The 19,685-nt window shown below is 42.3% G+C and overlaps 1 protein-coding gene and 1 non-coding gene across 12 annotated transcripts in view; one reads left to right on the top strand and one right to left on the bottom strand.

The window, feature by feature from the left end:
• The window catches only part of Ctnnd1 (catenin delta 1), a 54,733-nt gene extending 35,588 nt beyond the window's left edge, over positions 1-19,145 (bottom strand). For 4 of the 11 annotated variants that reach the window (XM_048359977.1, XM_048359978.1, XM_048359976.1 and 1 more), the window contains exons 1-2: positions 18,845-19,143; positions 4,741-4,849 (exon numbers count right to left, since the gene is read on the bottom strand). The gene's annotated coding sequence lies outside the window, so the exon portion shown is untranslated. Of the gene's footprint in view, positions 1-4,740; positions 4,850-18,844 lie in introns of all 11 variants that reach the window. The other 7 variants (XM_048359971.1, XM_048359974.1, XM_048359973.1 and 4 more) reach the window with 4 other exon arrangements.
• On the top strand, positions 10,751-10,856 carry LOC125362834. Its single transcript, XR_007213135.1, has one exon. It is a non-coding gene; the product is annotated as a U6 spliceosomal RNA (small nuclear RNA).
• Positions 19,146-19,685: the final 540 nt, after the last annotated feature.

The raw sequence follows: 19,685 nt of genomic DNA, 5'->3' as shown, positions 1-19,685 counted from the left end.
CATTTCTTTTTAGAGAGGCAACTTCTCACCAAACTCCTTAATTTTCTACCTATGGTTTGCCCACATTCCTTTGTTTATCACTTGAAGATAAAAAATTAAGAGCATGTGGGCTGGGAATATGGCCTAGTGGCAAGAGTGCTTGCCTCCTATACATGAAGCCCTGGGTTCGATTCCCCAGCACCACATATATAGAAAACGGCCAGAAGTGGTGCTGTGGTTCAAGTGGCAGGGTGCTAGCCTTGAGCAAAAGGAAGCCAGGGACAGTGCTCAGGCCCTGGGTCCAAGGCCCAGGACTGGCAAAAAAAAAAAAAGAGCATGTAATTGAGCCACATTTACAAAGTCCTAAAAAGGAGCAAGAAGACAGCCCTTTTATCTGTTTGGAGTTCATCACCTTTAAGAAGAAAAATGAAAAATACATACCCACACACACAAACACACAGAGAAACGTCTCAAAGTAAATGTCCCATTTTAGCTACAGAACAGGTAATCAGGAAGAAATGTTTCTTCCAATTTCAAACATTGGCAGTGGTAATGGCAGCCCACCGTGTGTGTGTGTGCGCGCGCGCGTGTGTGTGTGTGTGTGTGTGTGTGTGTGTGTTTCCAAGCGTTGAATTCAGAACTTAGATATGGTCCCTGAGCTTTTTTGCTCAAGGCTAGAACTCTACCACATGAACCACAGAGCCACTTGTGGCTTTTTGATAGTTTACTGGAGATAAGAATCTCAGGCACTGCCTAGTCTGGCTTCAAATAACAAATTCTCAGATATCACCTCCCGAGTGGCTAGGATTACAGGCATAAGCTACCAGTGCCTGGCCTATCTTTTGTCTTTTTTTTTTTTTAAGCATAAATCTGTTGTGCAAAAGAAGTTTCATTGCTGGGGGCTGGTGGCTCACATCTGTAATCCTGACTCAAGAGGATGAGATGGAAGGATTCCGGTTCAAAGCCCACAGAAAACCAGAAACGGACCTGTGGCCTCAAAGCCCTAGCCTTGAGCACAAAAGCTCAGGGACAGCACCCAAGCCCAGAGTTCAAGCCCTACACTGACAAAAGAAAGAGAAGTTTCATTGTAATACTTCTTCACCTGTATACAATGTGTCTCTATCCTCACTTCCTCTGTCACTCTTCTTAAACCTGGACTTGTCCAGCTTAACCATCTTTCTTTCTTGAGATGGGCCTATGTGTGTTGACCAAGCTAGTCTCAAACTCAAGGTTGGCTCAAATGATTCTCCTTCTCAGCCTCCTGAGAGGGTCTGGGACTACAAGCCACCCGTGTCACAGGCCCAGATAATGGACCCTTTTTATGGATGAATAAACAACATATCAGAAGTAGTACCTTGCCCTAAGTGGCAGGCTTAGAACACACATACATCTTCCTTCTTGACACAGAAGAAGTATGGTCTGTTCTTACTGTGACTAATAGAGAAGTTAAACAAAAGAAAGGCTTGTTTGGGTCTTCCATCCTTCCTTTCCTCCTTCCTTCTCTCCCTCCTCTCCTCCTCTCTTTCTCTTTTAAGCAGGGCATGATGGTGCAAGCCTTGTAATAACAACATCTGGGAAGCTGAGGCAGGAGAATCCCAAGTTTGAGGCTAGCCTAAGCTACATAATGAGCTCCTGTTTCAAAAAGAAAGGGAAAAAAAGCCTGTGAATGAGGAAACCAGCAAGAGAAGATTAAGTAGAACCACTTAGATCTGGATCTCTTACCCTCACTTTGAAAAGCAAAACCTGGGGAAGAACACCTTGCTTGCAATTTACTTCTAATTTAGTCCCTTTTGATAAAGAATAAGTAGTAAGTACTCAGAAGGAAAGATAGTAAGGACACACACAAAAAAATACTTTGTATCAATCCCCTACCTTTGAACTGATGGCAAGCTGATTCTAGAAATCTGGCAGCAGGCCACATCCTCTGGTCTCCCTCATCCCAAGGGGAAAAAAAATCTAATCACAAATTCCCCCCCCCCCCTCTCATTTTTAATGGGATATCTCACTAAGCCAAAATGAAAGATCAGAGTTGGGGTGGGAAAGAGAAGGAACTAGAAGCAGGGAAGCCGGTGCTAGCCAGCGTTAGAACAGAGGGGAGGGATTGTTCTGGCGGTATGTTAGCAATCTGCCTCTAGGGCAGCTGTCCTCCTGGGCAATCAAAGGCCGGTCTGTGCGAGTGTGCTCAGGGCTAGCCAGTTTGGCAAAAAGTTGAGGACTCAGCCACCCAATCCACAAAGTGAGAAAAGATGCCTGTTTCACAGCTGGAATAAAGGGCAGGGAAAACACAAAACAAAGAAGAAGGCAGCAGGAAGAGGACAAAGGGGGTACAGGTGCTATGTCAGGGGGGAAAATTCCCAGCAAACTACCAACCATTCCCCAGTTACATGACAACATCAGAGAACTGCCAGTAATTCTCTGTACTGAAAATCAGAGAACTGGGGCTGGGGGAGAGGAGGTTTCTCTGATCTGAATCCGTAGAAAGTCAAGTGGAAGGATGCCATCTAAAATGGTAGAGTCCCAGCAACACCTGATTTTTCTGTTCCTTTTAGGCTCAAAAACATCTGCAACTCATGTGCACTACACGAAAATTATGTAACATTTATCTTCATCTAGAATTCCCTTAATGAAATCCTAGACATCTATAAATAATAATAATAATAGTGCATAGAAAACTCTGTGAACTCCTCAATGATAAGGATCCAGGCCATTTATATAACTCAAGTGCTAAAATGTAAAAGGCCACGGTCAGAACTCGCACCCTCTAATCCCTCAGAGTAGCTGATGCTTGGAGACCCATCTGACACACAAAGACTGCTCTCTTCTCAGTGGAGCTCTGTGGCAGGGCAGCTCTTCAGGGACAAAGAGATTTCACAGGAGAACCACAAAGACATCGCCCCTCTCCCGTTCCCCCACTCCCAGCTTTCTCACTTCCTGTCACAGTAGCACCAGACCACAGTCTCCCAGAAACAAACAAATACAAAGTGCTGGATTCTGGGCTACAGGCCAACTGCATTCCAGGGCATCCTGTCTACCAATCACCAACCAGAGCTCCCACTTTACCCGGCTCAGTTCCTTATCAGGTTCGGAGAAAACAACCCTCCTCCCAGCCCCAAGCCAACACTACATAGGACAAAGCTCAGGCCTTTAAGAATCCGCAGACACTGTGTACAGACCTAACAGTGGACAGGGTGAGGGATTTTTAAGATTCCAACTTAACAAGTTTCTTTACTTTGGAGAGAGCACACTAGGGATCTCAGAGCTAGTGTGGCTGTTTGGTTCAGAGCAACTGCATCCCCAAGAAAGCTTCATTATGGCAATCTGATCACCAACCTGGATCCAGTCAATGGAATATTCCCACCTGGAGAGCTACCGTAGGACCTAACCTCCGTCACCCACTTCCGTGGTTTCAAAGGCCTACAAACTTCCCTGCGAGCAAAGAGTAGATTCCTAAAACAGGCCCCACGAAGAACAAACAATGGCAGCAAACTCCACCCAACAGAGAGGCAGTTTATCAAGTGCTGGGGGCAAAGTTCCCTACTTCCCTAGAGAACAGGAGGGAGGAGGGCCACTAGGAATTTCACTGTAAGTCTTAGCAGCTTAAGAGGTCAGGACAGTGACCTCAGCTTTTCCTGCTGGGTTGTAGATTTGCAGCCTCGTTTGGGGAGGTGGGGGGAGAGACAGAGAGCCCCCTTCCTAATTAGAGTCCTTAGCTAACTCCAAGAATGGACTAAATAATATTATCTTGCACAGCCCACAGGAAGTTAAGCCCTAAGTCCCAGAAGCAAAGATACAGATGGAAGTCAAGTCCTATTAACCAAAGAGCTTCAAAATCTGAAAGACTAAACACTCTTTACCCTACGGTCTCTCAATTCCCTGGACCTAAACTGCAGTGTTCTCCAACCAGAGACATTCCAAGCAATTATGCCATCTCTCTTCATCCTTTCTTTCTTGTCATGCCACACTGGATCACTGAACCTAGAGCCTCCATTTTGCTAGGCAGACACTCTTCTATGAGCCACACCTTTCTTCCTCCTAGTCTTATCCTCTTCCCCACTTCTTGGACTTGCTAGAAGCTACTGTGGGCTAAACTGTGATCTATGCAGTACATGAAGTATATAATACAAAAGACGTTCAGTCTACATAAAATAACACAACTCAGAAGGATTGAGTTGTTATCTAGAGCTGGTACAACCAGGTAGAGAGGTAGGGCAGGAACATATACAATAGTCAGCTATTCTAGGGCAGGATAGAAAACAAGACCAAAAAAAATAGCAACATTATGCTTTAGAACAGAACTCAACAGCAGGTCCTAGCCACTGTAAATTCTGTCACTGAAGCACACAAAAGCAAGTTTATGATCTCTTTCCTACCACCAAACCAAACTAACTCCCTTTTTCCCCCAAGAACACTGAAAATTTAGTTACAAATGATGCTAGTCTTCTTATTCAGTGCTCCCTCTCTGAGTCAAGACCAAATAAATTAGTCAATTAAGTATTACAGAATGAAAGGGACATACAAAAACAGATTAAGGGAGACAGTATGACAGAGGGAGGGAGAATGACTGGAATACAGAGTAAACTTGGGGAGATGCAACAATGAAAATACCCCCTCAGTATAACTAATATAATCTAATAAAACATTTTAAGAATTAAAATAGCAGCACCAAAAGAAAAAGAAGATTGAATAAGGAATATTGAAGTATTAAAAAAGAAAAAGGTTGTCTAAGACACACCCCAAATAGAGAACTGAACACACCCATACCAATGCTTCGGCAGCTCCCTCCCGAAGGATGCCTGGCAGGTTCTCTGCCTCAAACTGAGCAAGGTGAGACTGAAGGGGAGTGCTGACTCAGAAGTAGTCACACAGGCGTCTGAGGGAAAGAAAGAGATGATGAATATAAGCAACCCATTATAATTCAACTTAACTTTACCAAAGGTCCTGATTCTAAATTGTATCTCTAGCTGCTTATCCAGACCCATTTGGAAAACCCAACCAAAGGAATCCAAGAATGGGTAAGGTGGAAATCCCTGGAGGGTCCAATATGTCACTGAATACTTAATGGGTAGGAAGGAAGAATCTGTTTTGCTACCTAGCTTCCCCAGTCATGCTCCAAAGCAAGCCCCAAAAGAATCAGAGCAAGGGGAGGCAGAGAATGTGTCTGAAAAATTTAGCCACATTCCAACTAGCCAGCGTCCCACATAGTGGGTGAGTGCCTGAGAATCCATTCTTGCTACATGACAGTTACTGGGAATCTGCTGCCCAGAGTTCCAATTCCTCAGCCACCCCTTACCCCCAATTCTATGAAAAGAAGGGTAATTGAGCTGGTTTGATGAGGGCAACAGCTGTTTCCACCAAGTACCCCCCCCTCTCCTTAATCTCCCCCACCTCCTGAGGCCACAGTTCAGACTCACATCAAACACTTAATACAATTGACTGGTCAGTAGGAAGGAGAAGCCCGGACTAAAATAGCAGGAAGAGTGCCAACTGGCCCCACTTGGAATGCTTTCTTGGCTCAAGTTAAAAATAAGAAACCTTTGTTACCCTCACTCCTCTCTTGCCCAGTTATTTTCTCCTTTCTACAACTTACCCCTCAGGATCAAATAAATGGGTTATAGTTTTTCCCTCTACAACTCCTTGGCTATTTTCAAATGTCAGAGAATATAGGGGAGGTATATACAAAACTGAACATTCAATAATGTCTGGGAGATTAGAAGACTTCCCGAACAGCAAAACGCAACCCTAATACAGGGCTGCCACTAAAAAAAGAGAAAAAAAGCAAGGAAATAAGAGCACACAAAGGGGTAGGAAATGTTATACAGCCATACATAAACACTGATGGAAAGTTTCTTAAAGCCCTTGTAACCAGTTAAGAGTACTAACATAACCAGCTCCTCCCCCCCATTCCATATTCCAAGTTGGCCAGAGTTAGTTGTTAGTCAAGGAGGGAGGGAAGGAAGCCAGCACTTCCTTTTCAGACAGGAAGTAAATTGGCCTTTCCTGTCCAGTTTTAAACAAATTGTCCAGCTGATTTCAATGCTAACATCCTCCCCTCAAGTTGTTCCACAATTTCAAAATGGAGAGAGGAAATGGATATAGTGTCTACAAGTTTCCCTTCCCCCTACCAGGCAAGTTCTCCATACCGTGCTAAGTATTTGCATAACCTTCAAATCAGCAATAAGGTCTGTACTTCCAAACAATACCAGGTAACACTGGAACTACTTCAAATTAACCAGATCCTCACCATGTCTACTAACATGAACAGTCCTTTCTACTTCTCATGCTAATTAAATAACCACCTACTTGACAAGCTTAATTCCAATGTCCAGGGTTTTGTGGCCCTCCACCCTAATTGATCAGAATGACCTGGGAAGCTTTTGGAAAAATCATTCAACACCCAATACCTCAATTTCTGGGAGGCAGAATGAGAGTGGGGGGAGGGAAATTCATGTTTTCAAAGAGTCCTCAATGTGGTCTATAGGCAACCACTGGAGTGGCCTATCCCTGACAAAATTGCACTTACAAAAAGTGCAATTACAAAATAGTATTATTTGGGCTTGTTTTACTGCTCACCAAACAGCTCAAATTGTTACCATGCCCAGATTAGAAGCTATTTGAAATCATGGGTTTGGTATAAGGATGGCTGCCATAGCACAGTCCTAAATCCTATTTCTAAGCTCAGAACCTAGAAGGAAGAGCTAGCTCCACTTGCCAGCACTACCCTCTTAGGATTCCTGAGTTGCTTTACAGGAGTGAAATGTTCCTGTGTACACTGCAGACTAAGCAACGTAATTACTTTTAAAATGTCTTAGTTAAAATTTCCTCCAAGGAACAAAGAGATTGTTAGACTGGTGTATATCATAAAAGAAGTCCAAAGTCATAAATGTAGCATTCAAAGCCACTAGATGTTTCTACCCTACTGAATAATGTATGACTGTGAAAAATAACCAGAAACTCAATTCAAGCGTAACCTAACACTTATCCAAGAAAGTCATTTTAACTTCAGGTTTGAGTAAGAACAAACAAATAGCAAAATGTCTTTAAAAGGTCTATGGAAGCTGGCACTAGTGGTTCATGCCTGTAACTACCTACTCAGGAAGCTGAGATCTGAAGATTGAGGTTCAAAGCCAGTCCAGGCAGGAAGGTCTGTGAGAATAACGCAATTAACCATCAGAAAACCCAAAGTGGAGTTGTGAGTCACAGTGTTAGAATGCTAGCCATGAGCAAAATAGCTGTAGGACAGTGCCTACGTCCAGAATTCAAGTCCCATGATCATCATCATCAACAACAACAAAAACCCATGGAAGCCAGGCATCAGAGGCTCGTGCCTACAATCCCAGATATTCAGGAGGCTGCGATCTGAGGATCAAAGTTCACAGCCCAGGCAGAAAAATTCAAAGAGACTCTTATCTCCAATTAACCACTAAAAAAAGAAAATAAATAAAAACGCCTGAAGTGGAGCTGTGACTCAAGTGGTAGAGCACTAGCCTCGAGCACATAAGTTCAGATCAGCCCCCAATCCCTGCGATCAAATGCCAAGACCAGCACACACACAAAAAAGTGTATGAACATTTGGAAACAAGTGGAGGCATGTGTCACTGAAGACTTTGTAATAAATAAATTTAAAAAACAAACAGCATTAAAAGACATATTCTCGGGGCTGGGGATATAGCCTAGTGGCAAGAGTGTCTGCCTCGGATACACGAGGCCCTAGGTTCGATTCCCCAGCACCACATATACAGAAAACGGCCAGAAGCGGCGCTGTGGCTCAAGTGGCAGAGTGCTAGCCTTGAGCGGGAAGAAACCAGGGACAGTGCTCAGGCCCTGAGTCCAAGGCCCAGGACTGGCCAAAAAAAAAAAAAAAAAGACATATTCTCAGGACAACCAGAGACATCCTGGCCTCACCTACATGTGTGGAGGTAACACATACAGCCAGTATTTAAAGCAACTTCAAAATCTTAGGGGATCCCTGATTGCCTGGAATATTTTCCATCCCAAACAAGATAGCAACCTGACAGAGAAGGAAAAGGGGAGGATGGGGGGCCTTACCAGAGTACAGCTCAAGTATAGCATCCCTGTCTAAGAAGCTCCAGGTCCTGAATTCAAACCAATGTACCACCAAAAAAGAAAAAAAAAGTTGCCAGGTATGGTGGCTCAAGCCTGTAATCCTAGCTACTTGGGAGGTGGAAATGGGGGGGATGAGATTTGCAGACCATGATTTGAAGCCAGCAAGGCCTAAGTGTTCATTGATACTCAATCTCAACTAATGGCTGAGTGCCAGCAGAATCAGAGCACCTGTTTAGCAAGCATGAGGCTCTGGAGTTCAGAACCCAGTTTGTTTGTTTGTTTGTTTGTTTGTGGGGGGAATTCTTTTGATTTAGGTCATTTCCCAAGGATGATATGGAGTAACAGAATGACAACTAGAAATGTATAATTAAAAGGTAGAACAGAGGGTAACCAGGTCAGGTACCAGGGTTAAAACTCCAAACAGAGAGAGGAAGACAGAGAGTCTTTTACTGAGGGACTAGCTAAACCAGAAATCTTGAGAGGGAAAGTGAGAAGAGTGGGTGATTCAAAAGAGATACTCTGGTAATCAAATACCCTCTTACTTTCCCATACAAGGTTGACAGAGAACTTCAAGTCACTTGGTGCTTCTTCCCCAGCTCCAAAGTCAACCAAACAAAGCCTCTCAGTGTGTGTATTTTGACAGTCCTTAAGGAGCCAAGCATACATATTTAGGAAGGGAAAAACCGAGGCTGCCAGTTACTTAACAGGGATGAACATCAACCTTAATATGCAAAACAGAAATATGGGTATGATTAGTCAGGCACGGGTAGCTCACACCTGTCATCCTAGCTATTCAGGAGGCTGAGATCTAAGGACTCTGACCTCTAAGCCACCAAAAAGAGCAGAAGTGGACCTGTGGCTCAAAAGAGAGGCCCTGAGTTCAAGCCCCAGGACTGACACAATAAATAAACAAACCAACAAATAAATAAACAAATGGTAACCTATGAAGAAAGAAAAATGCAAGGAACAAAACAGGGAGAAGGGTAGGAGAAAGAGAGAGAGAAACAGGAGCCAAACGAGAAGCAGCAGGTAAATGTGGTAAGTCGAACGTAACCAAAAACACCAAACCAACAAATGTACTCAAGGTCTTAGCTGTTACTTTTGTTCATGAAAAAAATGCCCTCCTGGAGCTTCTACAATGGAACAAAGAAGGAGGCTAGAAAGCTGCTGTCCCTGGAGCCTGAGGTAAGGAGATGATGACTTGGGTTGCACAAATCAATGCTACACAAGGTCCTACATTAATCCCCCTTATCCCTCATACACACCAGGTGGACCTCTTACTGCTTTTCCTGTAGTAACCCTTCCCCTGAATCTCTCCTGCCCAGTGGCAGCCAGCAGCCTCAGGGTCCTTGCAGTTTCCACTCCTCATATCTACACTGACTCCACCCTTCATTTCTTTGGTCTTTCTCCCAGGTATCTTATACATAAGGCCTCCCCTGACTAATCTTTAAAAATAGACTAACCTCATCCCCATCTTCTCCTCCACTCCCCATCCTAATTATTCTGCTTTCTTTCTTCTCAATTGCAGGGTCATGCCCTGGTATATGACACATGTATTTGCTTATACAGTATTTGTCTCTCACAAATGTGTTGTTGGGTTGGTTTGGTTTGGACAGTAGTGGGGTTTGAACTCAAGGTGTCCCACTACGACCCAAGTCACACCATCAACTGCCTCACAACTAGAATGCAAGCTCAGTGAGGGCAAACATGAATTACATCTATTTGGTTGAATGTAGACTACAGCAGACTCCATACTTTTTTATTTTCCCCTAATTGCGATACTAGGTCTGTGGATTGGCGGCTCCTGCAGTGTCAACCTCCCCATCTGACTGACCTTCAGCCAGGTAGCCAGACAAGGGGGGCACTGTGCCCTGGTTTACAAAGTCAGCCATGGAGAGCAGAACAGCAGAGGTAACAGAACTTCCCCCATCCCAACAAAGAAGCAAGAAAGAAATCAGATTGGCACCCATTTCTCTTTTAAAATAGACCTCTCTATTTTAAAAGTGTACTGAATATACACCAGCTACTTTATTTCAATGAGCTGTGCTTCACTTGCAGTGAGATGGGAACTGCAGATACTGTAATAAAGGTAACGAAAAGTTGACCTAGTTTCAATAACAACGTCCTATGTCCTTCCTCAACCACCAGAATAAATTTTGGTTTCTTAAAACGTAAGATCCCAGGGCTGGGAATATGGCCCAGTGGCAAGAGTGCTCGCGTATACATGAAGCCCTGGGTTCGATTCCCCAGCAGCACATATGTAGAAAATGGCCAGAAGTGGTGCTGTGGCTCAAATGGCAGAGTGCTAGCCTTGAGCAAAAAAAGAAGCCAGGGACAGTGCTCAGGCCCTGAGTTTAAAGCCCAGGACTGCGGGGGGGATGGGGGGGATAAACTGTAAGATCCCTAAAAACAAAAATATTTCCACTCCATATAAAGAGAAATCTGCTATTTCACTCCCATATAGAATAACATATGATGCACAACAACAACAAAAAACCTGGTAATTTACTCTGGGAAAAGAAATTTCCTTTGCTTTACTGTCAATTGTACCACAATGAATATAATCAATTAGGAAATGTAGATGAGAATCTACAGCTGAATATTAAAATCATCTGAATTACTTAGCTCAATTTTCCCAAATTGCATTTGTAATCCCTCATCTCAATGAAATAAACCGGGAGCAATATCCTATGAATCAGAAAGTTGGGACCACTTTGGCAGCACGTATACTAAAATTGGAATAGCACAGAGAAGAATAGCATGGCCCTTGTGCCAAGGATGGTACACAAATTCAGGAAGCATTCCCTATTTTACAAAAATCAGAAAGTTCCCTCCCCACCCCCGCCCCAATCTAATGAATTCACCAGCAAAATGTCAGGTTGGAGGTGTGGAGCAAGTATGCTGGTATGGTGCCAGCAGTCAGCAGGAAAGCCAAGTGAAAGAAAGAAAATGGGGCCCCTGAGTTCAAGTCCCAGTACAGGCAAAGAAAAAAAAAGTGGGGGTGGGAATATGGCCTAGTGGCAAGAGTGCTTGCCTCGTATACATGAGGCCCTGGGTTCAATTCCCAAGCACCACATATACAGAAAATGGCCAGAAGTGGCGCTGTGGCTCAAGTGGCAGAGTGCTAGCCTTGAGCAAAAAGAAGCCAGGGACAGTGCTCAGGCCCTGAGTTCAAGCCCCAGGACTGGCCAAAAAAAAAAAAAAAAAAAAAAGAAGAGGGAGGGTGGGAGGGATGGACAGATGGAGGAAAGAAGGGAGGCAGGGAGGGAGGGAAGGATGGAGGGAGGAAGGAAAAAGAAAAGAAAGGAAGAGAGAGAAAAAGAAGGAAGGAAAGAAGGGGGCTAGGAATATGGCCTAGTGGTAGAGTGCTTGCCTCATATACATGAAGCCCTGGGTTCGATTCCTTAGTACCACATACATGGCCACAGAGTGGCTTTTCCATCTAGAAAAGTAGATCTTTTTTAGAAACACACTTTTCACAGGAAGCAGTGGTGAGCCCACAATTTCTACATGTCTGTTTGTGAATGTCCATAAATAAGGGCTTCAAGTAGAGAATGTTTCCTGAAGAAGAAAAAAAAGAGGGAGCTCATTGCAAGAAAAAGGATAGCAAAAGCCTGCCTTGGCTTCTATGTAATTACTTCCTGTACAAGCACTCCTAACTACATGTTACCTTACAAACTCCTGGTTGGACAAGCAAGATGTGGAGGTAAAGAATCTGTTCAAAGTCAAGAAGAATAAAACCAGGCTGGGAATGTGGCTTAGTGGTAGGGTACTTGCCTAGCATGCATGAAGCCCTCGGTTCAATTCCTCAGCACCACATACACAGAAAAAGCTGGAAGTGGTGCTATGGTTCAAATGGTAGGGTGCTAGCCTTGAGCAAAAAATCTCAAAGACAGTGCCCAGGCCAAAAGTTCAAGCCTCAGGACTGGCCAAAAGAAAGAAGAAGAAACCCAAAGAAAATCCTTTCAACCCATTCTCAGATGAGGGAAAAAAAATTACCCTTTCAATATTGGAGTTATACAGAAAAAGTAAGAGCAACTTGTATTACAGGGTTTTTCGTCCTAAGTATCAAATTCTTTGAGGAAATTATTGTAAGATATTTAGTGTAAAAAATTATTGTAAGATACTATTGTTGGTCTTTCCCCCACTTAGTCCTCATTATATCCATTCTCATACCACCAGTTTTGAGCAATCCCACCCATGCAACTCCATAAAGTTGTTTACTAGTATTTGCTCCAATTGTAAAAATAAGCAAATAATAAGATAAAATTAGTAAAGGGCCTGATAGTGCAGGCCTATAACCCAAGCACTTAGGAGGCCCAGGCAGGAGTTCAAGACCAGCCTGGGCTACCAAAGACTTTAGCTAAAAAAAAAAAAAAAAAAAAAAAAAAAAATTTAAAAAACTCAAGCTTTAAAGTACTTTACAAAACATTTCTTCCAAGCAGGTGCTGGTTGCTCGCGCCTGTAATCCTAGCTAGTCCGGAAACTGAGGTTTCAGGATCAGGGTTTAAAACCAGCCCCTGAAGGAAAAGTCTCTGAGACTCTTATCTCCAATTAACCTATCAGAAAACCAGAAGTGGAGTTGTGACTCCACATGGTAGAGAGCTAGCCTTAAGCAAAAGAGCTCAGGGACAGCTCCAGGCCCTGACTTCAAGTCCCAAGACCAACCAAACAAAAACAAAAAACAAAAAGCACTTCATAGGCATGACAATCTTATAAGACAGTTTAATACTATTATCCTCATTTTATGGACAAAGAAATAAAGGTAATGATTTGCCCTCTGAGTCAGAGCAAGAGGTGAGCTCAGTATGGCTCCAGCATCAATGTTTTTTGGGTTTTGTTGTTGTTTTGTTTTGCCAGTCCTGGGGTTTGAACTCAGGGCTTAAGCACTGTCCCTGGCTTCTTTTTGCTCAAGGCTAGCACTCTGTCACTTGAGCCAGAGCACTACTCCTGGCTTTTTCTATATATGTGGTGCTGGGGAATCAAACCCAGGGCTTCATGTATGCGAGGCAGGCACTCTACCACTAGGCCATATTCCCAGCCCTGTTGTTGTTTTGGTTTTTTGTTTGTTTTTGCCAGTCTTGGTTTCTGTCCCTGAGCCTCTCTGTGCTCAAGGCTAGTGCTCTACCACAAGAGCCAGAGCCACTTCTGGCTTTTTCTGTTTATGTGGTACTGGGAGTCGAACACAGGGCTTCATGCATACTAGGCAAGCACTTTACCACTAAGCCACATTCCTAGCCCCCAGCATCCACGTTTTTAGCTACTAAGCTATGCTGCCTTACCTCACCTATTGAAGGAACACTCACTTCAAAATTGCCTTTTTTGGGCTGGGAATGTGGCTTAGTGGTAGAGTTCTTGCCTAGCATGCATGAAGCCCTGGGTTCAATTCCTTAGCACCACCCACACAGAAAAAGCCGGATGTGGCGCCTTGTTAAGAGGTAGAGTGCTAGCCTTGAGCAAAAAGCAGCCAGGGACAGTGCTCAGGCCCTGAGTCCAAGCCCTAGGACTGGCAACAAAAAATAAAAAAATTGCGTTTTTGCTTGGCATATTTATCACAATGCATAGTAAAACATTTGAAGCAAAATATTAATAATCTGTGCCTAGGAGAATGAAAGAAATACAAGAGTTACTGCAAATTTGAAAAAATGTGTTCAATCTAAACTGTGAGCTGCTTGAGTATAGGTATGACCTTACACATTCATCAGCTTTTATCATCATACAATGGGACATGATTTGTGACAATCATGATCAAATTACCTATTGCTTACTAGCACATAATACTTTCAAGGAAACTCTCTGAATCATTATAATGCCCCCACTAGAGGTCCAATATAAATTGCCCATACCAGTCCAATCAAGCTAAAGAACTTACTGGAAATGAAATGGCCCTAAAAATGGGACATTTGTCCCTGAACTTAATTTTAAGGCAAGTTCTATTCTCAGTACTTAATACTTAGTAACCAACAACATACAGTTCCAAGCAAATTAGGGAGAAAACATACATAAAAAAATATAGATATTATACAATTAAATACAAAGTCACACTCCAATCCCCCTCTTGTTAGTCCTAACCAGAGCAGTTGTTCTAGCCTCCCACAATCTCCCTGCCAGGCTGTCAATACACTATAGGCAACCTTGGAGGCAGCTCCATCTTTTAGGGCAAGTAATCTGTATTTCAACTCACATGACACTTAACCCCTTTCCCTGAGTGAAGAGATCATGAAAAAAGTATTTGTAGCTATTCACATCCCAATTACCTAGAGTTCATTCCTTCAAGCAGTTTCCTGTTACAATTAGGAATTGAAATTATCCATGAAAACTTATTTTGGTTCTTAAATATATAAACATCCCAATATAGTTCATAAACAAATTCTCTCAAACTTCCATGGCTGAAGAAAATATATATGGCTGGGCAGTGGTGGCTCACACCTGTAATCCTAGCTACTCAGGAGGCTGAGATCTGAGGAGCTAGGTTCAAAGCCAGCTCAGGCAGGACAGTCTGTGAGACTTTTATCTCCAATTAACCACCAAAAAACCAAAAGTGGCACTGTGGCTCAAAGTGGTAGAGTGCTAGCTTTGAGCTGAAGAGCTCAGGGACAGCACCCAGGCCCAGAGTTCAAGCCCCATGACTGACAAAAAAAAAAAAAAAAAACACAAACAAAAAAAACATATATATATAGAGAGAGAGAGAGAGAGAATATGAATCAGGGGCTGGAGAGTATTTAGTGGCAGAGTGCTTGCCAATAGTTTGCGCAAAGCTGTGGATTAAATCCTCAGAACTAGGGAAGAAAAATGACCTCAAACATGCTTTCTGAAGTGCTACCATTCCAAAAGCTACCATTCCAAACACTCTCTAGGTCTTTTTGTTTGTTTCATTTCAGTTTTTAGTGCTGGTCCTAGGGTTTGAATTCAGGGTTTGGGCTCCGTTCCTGAGCTTTTGTGCTCAGGACTAGTGCTCTACCACTTGAGCCACAACTCCACTTCTGGCTTTTGGGGGATTAACTGGTGATAAAGAGTGTCACATATTCCTGCCTGGGCTGGTTTTGAACACAATCCTCAGATCTCAGCTTCCAGAGTACCTAGGACTACAGAGCCGCCTGCAGAACTATGCTTTAGGTTTTTATTAGCAGGTGTAAAAACCCCTCATTCCAACTAAGAGCTGAATTCTTCCTTGCTCTGCTGCTCTTTTCTGCTCTCCTTAGAAAATGGCTACACCAAGTTTTCAGCAAATAGCTGCTTGTTCTAAAATGATCTAACTAGTAAGACCCCTACTTTTAATACTGTTTTTTTGAATGACTGCCAAAAAAAGACTAAAATTTAAAATCTTCCATTATTTCCAGAAACACTGCTTAAAAATAGTAGAGAAGAGGTGTATAAAAGTCTGAAACCACAGTCTACCATAACACTTTCACAATTACATGGAAATGTTATTAATTTATGTTGTTTTGCTTCCCGTCTCAACTTCCTCTCAAGTTTTCCATACAAGTCCTCAATCCTATGAAGTGCCTAAATTAACCAAAGCTTATTGACCATCTCAGTACATATAAGACACTGAGATAGGTGACAAATAAGACAGTACCTACACCCAAGCAGCTCACAGTCTAGAGGGAAGAGGAAAATAAGAAAACTTCAGTACAATATGATAAAAAAAAAAAAGCATTGGTTGCACTACTCCTACAAGGTGGTATCATTCCAAACAAAGTAGGTGAAACTTCTCTGGAAGAAGAAATTCCACTTTGAGACAATTCCAGGAAGTCAAAAATTAAGAAAATAAGACTGGGGATGTAACTTAGTAACACCGCACTTGCTTAGCATGTCTAAGACTCTGAGTTCAATCCCCAGCATTGCTAAAATAAAGATAGCAATGGCATGCATAGATCTCTGTTCTAAATATTAAAAAGAATATCCTTTCTAACAAATCCAGTTCCCACAGAATGTAAGAAAAATGTATCTTTTATATATACTGTATTATCCCAACATTGGGAAAAGAATATCTAAGTGATCTGACTTGAAACACCTCTGCCTCTAGCAAGGGTTCATTTTAGGTCTAGCTGTTATTCCTATCACTCTCTCTGGAGAATTAGTTTATTAGTGTTGAAGTCCACGGACCTTGTATTTAGGCAGATCCGGATTAATCCTGGTCTCCATCATTTATAGATGGTCAGATTTTTAGCAAACCTCAAGTTTCTGAATCTCAAATTCCCTTTGTTTAAAAAAAATGACTGTTGTCAGAAATTAAGTAAATATTTTATGCAAAATATTTAACACATAGAAAAAAATGAAAGGGTCAGAACCGGAGGACCTGGCAGTAACTAATGGGGACTAGCTGGTACCCAACTAGAAAACAATAAATTACACAGAGCTAATCATTTTGTTATTCTAATTGATAGCGATCTATGCCTAATTTATTTGCATGCCTCCTATCTCACTCATCCCTAGAGAGCAACCACTTGATAAAGCTAAGATTGTATTGTAATTATGTGGCACTATTATTTTTTTCCAAGATCTATAGTTGTCCCCATTTAATACTGGCTGAGAACAATTTCTAACCTCTCTGTCAACAATGAAATCCTAAGAAAGATACTAGAACTCCAGCCAGTCAAGAGATCCCCACCTGGAACACAGACCACACTACCTTGTTCACATAACAAAGAAACCAATAGCACTACATAGGAGGCATGCAAAGAAAGAAGAATCAGTACAACTCACACTTGTTTGTCATCATTTTTTTTACCTAGATATCAAAATGAGAAACAAAACAAAAAATATATACAAAATAAAAGACTTACTCATCTGCACTCCTTGCTATGATCCTTGAAAGAACCAGGGGAGGTGAATTAAGTAGAAGACACATCTTCCATCTTATCACCCCAAAGGCTCTAAACTACACACCAGTCAAAACAATGACTTGGTTCATGGAAATTGTCCTAGACTCTGGTTAATATGGTGTTCATTATAACTACACAAAGCCCAGACTTAAAGCCGGACCTAAAGCACTATCACTCAGTCATCCAGAACCTATTTTCAAACTGCCTTTGTACTCCGCCTTCACATTCTCTCATCCCTCCCCCTAAAGGCTGAGTGGGAAACAGACTCCAGCGGCAACCTGACCAACCCTCCAAAGATCCACCAAGAACCCTCCCTAGGCTGGCTGCAAGGCAGAGAACATATGGAAGAAAATTTGAAAAACACTAAATGAGTACTACATGTGTATGACCACATGGACATACAAATCCTTTTCCTTTCTTTTCAATTGCATGTTATGAGATCCAGACATCAACATTTCCCGGTAGTAGTCCTCGCTTAGATTATGTTCAAAGGAGGAACAAAGTTCTGTTTCCTCCAGAAGCCACAATCTCAGAAGGATGAAATCATCTTTCAAGAAATGGTTTCACTCTAGAAAAGAGGAAGTGTTCTAGTCTAAAAAGAATAGAGGAAGGGAATACTGAATCAGGGGATTATTAAAAAAAATCGACTAGTTTAAAGCTCATGAGTAGCTTACGTATCTTGTTACAATTAAGGAAGTGTCTATTCCAACTATAACTTTCAGACTGATTCTCATTTGAAAGAGAGAAACACCCCAGTTTCCAGCTCCTGATGAGTTGGCTATATAATTACCTAGAATCAGTACTTCTGCAAAAATGTATTTCTAAAAACCACCAAACAAATCTTCAGATTAAATATGAAATGAGAAAACAGTTACAGACCTTCAGTTCGAACAAGAGCCCTGATTTTGATAAATTAACCAAAAGAAAAAACTCACCTCCAAAAAACAACTTTTCACTTGGTTTACAAATAAAAACTCCCCTTTGTGCTTTCTCAAATGCATTTTCAATCCTGAAGTTTGCATGAAGTGGTTTCTTTCAGCTTAAACTTACACAGCCCACACCCATCCACCCAAAGCCCACGGAACTGAAAATATTTTCAGGTGCATGACCACTAAATACTGGAGAAAGAGAACGCATAACTAGAATTTCCTACCCCTTTAAGCACGTCAATCAAATGTTATCACATTTACAGGTTGAATCTAAGACATTCACAAATCTTAGCCATCAAAGGTTGTGGCAGGAGGATGATTAGAGGGCCAAAACAGTAAACACAGATCCATTTGTTTTCCTTCACAAAGCAAAGCTGGGAGGCTAAGTCCTGGGCTAAAGAGGCTCCCACCCACTGCACCTGGAAAAGTAAGAGGGACCCACCCAAGAACAGCAGGGTTGAAACTGATCCCGGCCGTTCAAACTCTCAGGGAGAAAAAACACCACCAGCAAAACTTCAAGCTCCCGGCAACTTTCCATTTTCACAAATCCAATAATAAAAAGGAGGAAAAAGAAATGAAAAGTTTTGAAGCATAGGAAGAAACATCTGTATAAGTTAAGCTTCAGACTCGGAGAAATTCCTTTCCCAACCCACACGCAGCATGCCAAAAACATAACTTTTGATTTGGGTTCTGCAAACAGAAGTATGTTAGCTTAATCCAGAAAACATATAAATTCAAAGAATACACAGAAATCCCAATTTATACAACTTCTCTTTTCCCTCTAATCCCTTCCTGTATCAGACCTAGAAGTTTGTTCCTAGATCTTGAATATTTTTACTTTTTTTTCTAACACAGGATACCAAATCACTTCCAAAGTACAGAAAGTGGGAAGAAGAAAAAAATCATTTCTTAAAAGTCACCCGTCAGCATAACAGACTCGCCCCTTTTTAAATTTCTTCTAGTTACCGTCAGGACGAAAATTCAACTTGGGCTCTCCTCCTTTACCCATCTGTACACACTTAAAAAAAAAAAAAAGGCACACACCTCAAATGTGGATTTCTAAAAACCAGTCCTTTAAGAAAGAAACTCAAGGCTTCGCCAATGTGCTGAGAAAGACAAATCCAGCAAGGCAGTTGGTTTCCGCCACCTCTTCTTCCTTTCAGGTCCTTTCCTGCTCTTCTTTCTCTCTCTCCGGCTCCCTTGCTCCCTTGCTCGCTCTCTCCTCTCCCTCACTTTCTCTCTCCCTCCTGCTCGCCCTCTCTCTTTTTTTTTTCCTCCTCAGATCCAACACCTAAAATGGAAGTTGCACCCAGCCAAAGGCAAGGGAGCCTGGGTGGTGACAAACTGATCTGGCAGCCCTACCCCCTCTCTTTCCTAAGTGATGTCAGCTTCTGCAAGCTTCCAATAGGAGCCAGGCATAAATCAGGGAGCTGACCTCATCCAATAGGAAACTTTATTATAGGAAATTAAAAAAAAAGAGAGAGAGAGGAGGAGGAGAGAAAGAGACAGGGGAAGTTTTATATATTTATTTATTTATATTTAAAGCGGAGACTATACAATCTCTGTGGAATTCCTGCCCGGATGGGGTGTGGAGATGCAATCGTACCTAAGCCTCAGCTCTCTAGGATAGGGAGGGTTTGTGCCCCCTCCCTACTTAACGCTGGTGGAGTCAAGAGCTGACTTTACTTGCCTGCTGCTCTTTGGTTTGTTGCTTTCTACCTCAAAGCACTTTCCCAGTGGGAGACCAGAAAGAAAGAACAGAGAAATCCTAGAAATAGATCTTTAGTGTGTTGACTGGATGGTAGGCAATGTGTGAGGGAAACTCTCAATGTCATTGTTTTGGTTTAATTGAATTAGAGCTGATTAGAAATAACTGTCCAGACTT

This window comes from Perognathus longimembris, chromosome 13 (genome assembly GCF_023159225.1).
Source record: "Perognathus longimembris pacificus isolate PPM17 chromosome 13, ASM2315922v1, whole genome shotgun sequence".
Lineage (NCBI taxonomy): Eukaryota > Metazoa > Chordata > Mammalia > Rodentia > Heteromyidae > Perognathus > Perognathus longimembris.
This window is presented reverse-complemented; position numbering and strand designations above follow the sequence as displayed.